At 49.2% G+C, this 4,694-nt stretch overlaps 1 protein-coding gene and 1 pseudogene across 2 annotated transcripts in view; one reads left to right on the top strand and one right to left on the bottom strand.

The window, feature by feature from the left end:
• Positions 1-4,251, top strand: part of LOC108318245 — a 7,018-nt pseudogene extending 2,767 nt beyond the window's left edge.
• The window catches only part of DYNC2I2 (dynein 2 intermediate chain 2), a 30,372-nt gene that overhangs the window by 19,356 nt on the left and 6,322 nt on the right, over positions 1-4,694 (bottom strand). The gene's annotated exons all lie outside the window — the stretch shown is intronic.

Raw genomic sequence — 4,694 nt, 5'->3', positions numbered from 1 at the left:
TGTATTTTTAGTAGAGACGGGGTTTCACCATGTTGACCAGGATGGTCTCGATCTCTTGACCTCGTGATCCACCCGCCTCGGCCTCCCAAAGTGCTGGGATTATAGGCGTGAGCCACCGCGCCCGGCCTAAGAAGCTTCTTAAAAAATCAGCTGGGCATGGTGGTACATGCCTGTAGTCCCAGCTACTCAGGAGGCTGAAGTGGGAGGGATCGCTTGAGCTGGGAGGTCATGGCTGTAGTGATCTGTGATCACACCACTGGCCTGGACAACAGAACAAGACTGTCTCAAAAATAAACATAAAATAAAATTAAATACAAATTCAAATACAAATAAGCAGAAGATGAGCAAAGCAGGTAGGACAAACCAAATGGCTGGAGAATCAGACTGCGGTATGACTTTTATTTTTTTATTTTTACTCTTAATATAGATTTTGCCAAATTTTGGACATAGACTACCTTTTTTTTTTTTTTTGAGACAGAGTTTCGTTCTTGTCACCCAGGCTGGAGTGCAATGGCACAATCTCGGCTCACTGCAACCTCCGCCTCCTGGGTTCAACCAATTTTCCTGCCTCAGTCTCCCAAGTAGCTGGGATTACAGGTGCCTGCCACCACACCCAGCTGATTTTTGTATTTTTAGTAGAGATGGGGTTTCACCATGTTGGCCAGGCTAGTCTCAAACTCCTGACCTGGGTGATCCACCCGCCTCGGCTTCCCAAAGTGCTGGGATTACAGGTGTGAGCCACCGTGCTCAGCCCTTGATTAGTTTTATTTCTATGTATTTATTTATTGACAGCGTTTTGGTTTTATTGCCCAGGCTGGAGTATAATGGTGCAATCTTGGCTCCCTGCAACCTCCACCTCCCAGGTTCAAGTAATCCTCCTGCCTCAGCCACCTGAGTAGCTGGGATTACAGGCATGCACCTTCATGTCGCCCAGCCAATTTTGCATTTTTAGTAGAGACAGGGTTTCTCCATGTTGGTCAGGCTGGTCTCAAACTCCCGACCTCAGGTAATCTACCCACCTCGGCCTCCCAAAGTGCTGGGATTACAGGCGTGAGCCACTGCGCCTGGCCAACTTTTTCTTCTTTATAAAAGTAATCTGGGAGTCTGGGCATGGTGGCTCATGCCTGTAATCCCAGCACTTTGGGAGGCCAAGGTGGGTGGGTCATGAGGTCAGGAGTTCAAGACTATACTGGCCAACATGGTGAAACCCCATCTCTACTAAAAAATAGAAAAATTGGCAGGGCGCGGTGGCTCATGCCTGTAATCCTAGCACTTTGGGAGGCCGAGGTGGGTGGATCACCTAAGGTCAGGAGTTCAAGACTAGCCTGGCCATCATGGTGAAACCCCATCTTAAAAAAAAAAAAAAAAAAAAACAAAAATTAGCTGGGCATGGTGGCTCGAACCTGTAATCCCAGCACTTTGGGAGGCCAAGGTGGGTGGATCATGAGGTCAGGAGTTCAAGACTATACTGGCCAACATGGTGAAACCCAAAAAAAAAAAAAAAAAATACAAAAATTAGCTGGGCATGGTGGCTCATGCCTGTAATCCCAGCTACTTGGGAGGCTGAGGTAAGAGAATTGCTTCAACCGGGACCCAGGGGCGGAGGTTATAGTGAGCTGAGATCACATCACTGCACTTCAGTGTGGGCTACAGAGCGAGACTCCATCTCAAAAAAAAAAAAGAAGGAAAAGTTAATTCAAAAAGCACTGGGTGACAGTGGTGCAGTGGTCACCATGATGGCTAAGGGGCTGGGCAACGTTCTGTGGGGCTAGGAGCACACCCAACACCCAGAGTACTGAACGTTCTCATCAGATTGGTACAGAAACTGACCAGATTGGCTCAGAAATCACAGAAGAACCAGAGGAGTAACACCACCAGTAAGAAAGTACCAAGAGTGCCAGGCACCGCGGCTCACTCCTGTAATCCCCCAGCGTTGTGGGCGGCTGAGGCCTCTGGATCACCGGAGGTCAGGAGTTCAAGACCAGCCTGGGCAACATGGTGAAACCCCATCTCTACTAAAAACACAAAAATCAGCCGGATGTGGTGGTGTGCAGCCTGTGCCATGGCTACCTCTGCCCCTCCTTGGAGCATTTCAGGAAGCTGCATGAGATCTTCCATGGTCTCCATGAAGGCCTACAAGGGGTGCCCAAGTGGCTGCTGGGTGCCGTGGGGACCAAAGAGAAGTTGATCAGAGATTTTGATGAAAAGCAACAGGAAAGAAATTAAAAGCTGGCAGAGATGGAGGGGGAACTACATTATGCACCTCTATCTTTCCGTAACCCCACGATATCTTAAGCTTGAAAACTACCAGAAAAAAAAAGAGCACCACCAGAAGGGCCGGGCATGGTGGCTCACACCTGTAATCCCAGCACTTTGGGAGGCCAAGGTGGGCAGATCACTTGAGATCAGTAGTTCAAGACCAGCCTGACCAACATGGTGAAACCCTGTTTCTACTAAAGATACAAACATTAAGCAGCCGTGGTGGCATGCGCCTGTAGTCCCAGCTTCTCAAGAGGCTGAGGCAGTAGAATCGCTTGAACCCGGGAGGTAGAGGTTGCAGTTGGCCGAGATTGCACCACTGCACTGGGCGACAGGGCGAGGCTGTCTCAAAAAACTAACCTACTGGAAGGACCTTGCCAAACTATCAGGAGATAAGAAGCACACCTTGGAGAGCCACACCTGGAGGCTGAGGAGACATGAAATATGGCACACATGCTGCAGAGAATGAGCACGTGGATCGGCTACAGTCTCAAAGGGCAATGCTCCTGCAAGGTACCGGAAGCCTGAACCAGGCCACCCGAAGTACTGAACGTTCTCATCAGATTGGCTCAGAAATCACAGAAGAACCAGAGGAACAACAAGACCAGTGAGAAAGTACCAAGAGTGCTGAGCACGGTGGCTCACATCTGTAATCCCAGCACGTTGGGAGGCAGAGGTGGGCAGATCACCTGAGGCCAGGAGTTCGGGACCTGCCTGGCCTGCAGAAACCCCATCTCTACTAAAAACACAAAAATTAGCCAGATATGGTGGTGTGCGGCTAGTAATCCCAGATACTCAAGAAGCTGAGGCAGGAGGATCACCTGAACCCAGAAGCAGAGGTTGCAGTGAGCTGAGATCGCACCACTGCACTCCAGCCTGGGCGACAGAGCAAGAATCTGTCTCACACACACAAAAACAAAGTACCAAGAGTAGGCCCAGTGAGGTGGTTCAGGCCTGTAATATCTACATTTTGGGAAGCCAAGGCAGGCAGATGACCTGAGGCCAGGAGTTTGAGACCAGCCTGGCCAACATGGTGAATCCCTGTCTCTACTAAAAATACAAAAATTGGCTGGGCATGGCGGCTCATGCCTGCAATCCTGAGGCAGGTGGACTACCTGAGCTCAGGGGTTCAAGACCAGCCTGGGCAACATAGTGAAACCCTGTCTCTACTAAAAAGACAAAAAAATCAGCCAGGCATGGTGGCATGTGCCTCTAATCCCAGCTAATCAGGAGGCTGAGACAGGAAAATCACTTGAACCCAGAGTTAGAGGTTGCAGTAAGCCAAGATCACACCATTGCATTCTAGCCTGGGTGACAGAGAGACACTCTGTCTCAATAAAAAAAAAATAATAATAGGGCAGGCACGGTGGCTCACACCGGTAATCCCAGCACTTTGGGAGGCTGAGGCGAGCAGATCACCTGAGGTCAGGAGTTTGAAACTAGCCTGACCAACATGGAGAAACCCCATCTCTACCAAAAATACAAAATTAGCTGGGCATGGTAGTGCATGCCTATAATCTTAGCTATTTGGGAGGCTGAGGCAGGAGAATCACTTGAACCTGGGAGGCGGAGGTTGCGGTATGCCAAGATTGCACCATTGTACTCCAGCCTGGGCAACAAGAGCAAGACTCGGACTCAAAAAAAAAAAAAATTATACAAAAATTAGCCAAGCATGTTGGCGCACACCTGTAGTCCCAGCTACTCAAGAGACTGAGGTAGAATCGCTTGAACCTGGGAGGCGGAGGTTGCGGTGAGCTGAGATCGCACCACTGCACTCCAGCCTGGGCAACGGAGCAGACTCTGTCTCAAAAAAAAAAAGAGTATCAAGAGTAGACTGGTAAACACAAGTGAAAACTTGAGCAAAAGTCTAAAGATTCTCCATTCAGTGTCCAGAAAAGTAACAACCAACAAGTTGCTGCTATCCAACATCATCTCACTGGAGCTGCCATCCCTGGAGGCCTAGTTGATTACAAACACTTTAGCCAGCATTGAACTTACTACTGGGAAGGATCTGTGAACCAGAACTTTGACCTATGAATGCATGGTGTTAGGGATGTGGATGGAATAAGCATATCATTGCTGTGGGCTGATACACCAAAGTAACAGAAGCTGGGTTTGTTTGAGACAGTCTCACTCTGTTGCCCAGGGTGGAGTGCAGTGGCACAATCTCAGCTCACTGGAGCCTCCGCCTCCTAGGTTCAAGCGATTCTTGTCCCTCAGCTACCCAAGTACCTAGGATTACAGCATCCGCTACCACAGCCAGGTATTTTTTTTTTCTTGAGACAGTCTCACTCTGTCACCAAGGCTGGAGGGCAGTGGTATGATCTCGGCTCACTGCAACCTCCGCCTCCTGGGTTCAAGCAATTCTCTTGCCTCAGGCTCCCGAGTAACTAAGACAACAGGCATAAGCAACTGCACCTGCCTATTTTATTTAT

Source organism: Cebus imitator, unplaced genomic scaffold (genome assembly GCF_001604975.1).
Source record: "Cebus imitator isolate Cc_AM_T3 unplaced genomic scaffold, Cebus_imitator-1.0 Scaffold216, whole genome shotgun sequence".
NCBI classification, from domain to species: Eukaryota; Metazoa; Chordata; class Mammalia; order Primates; family Cebidae; genus Cebus; species Cebus imitator.
This window is presented reverse-complemented; position numbering and strand designations above follow the sequence as displayed.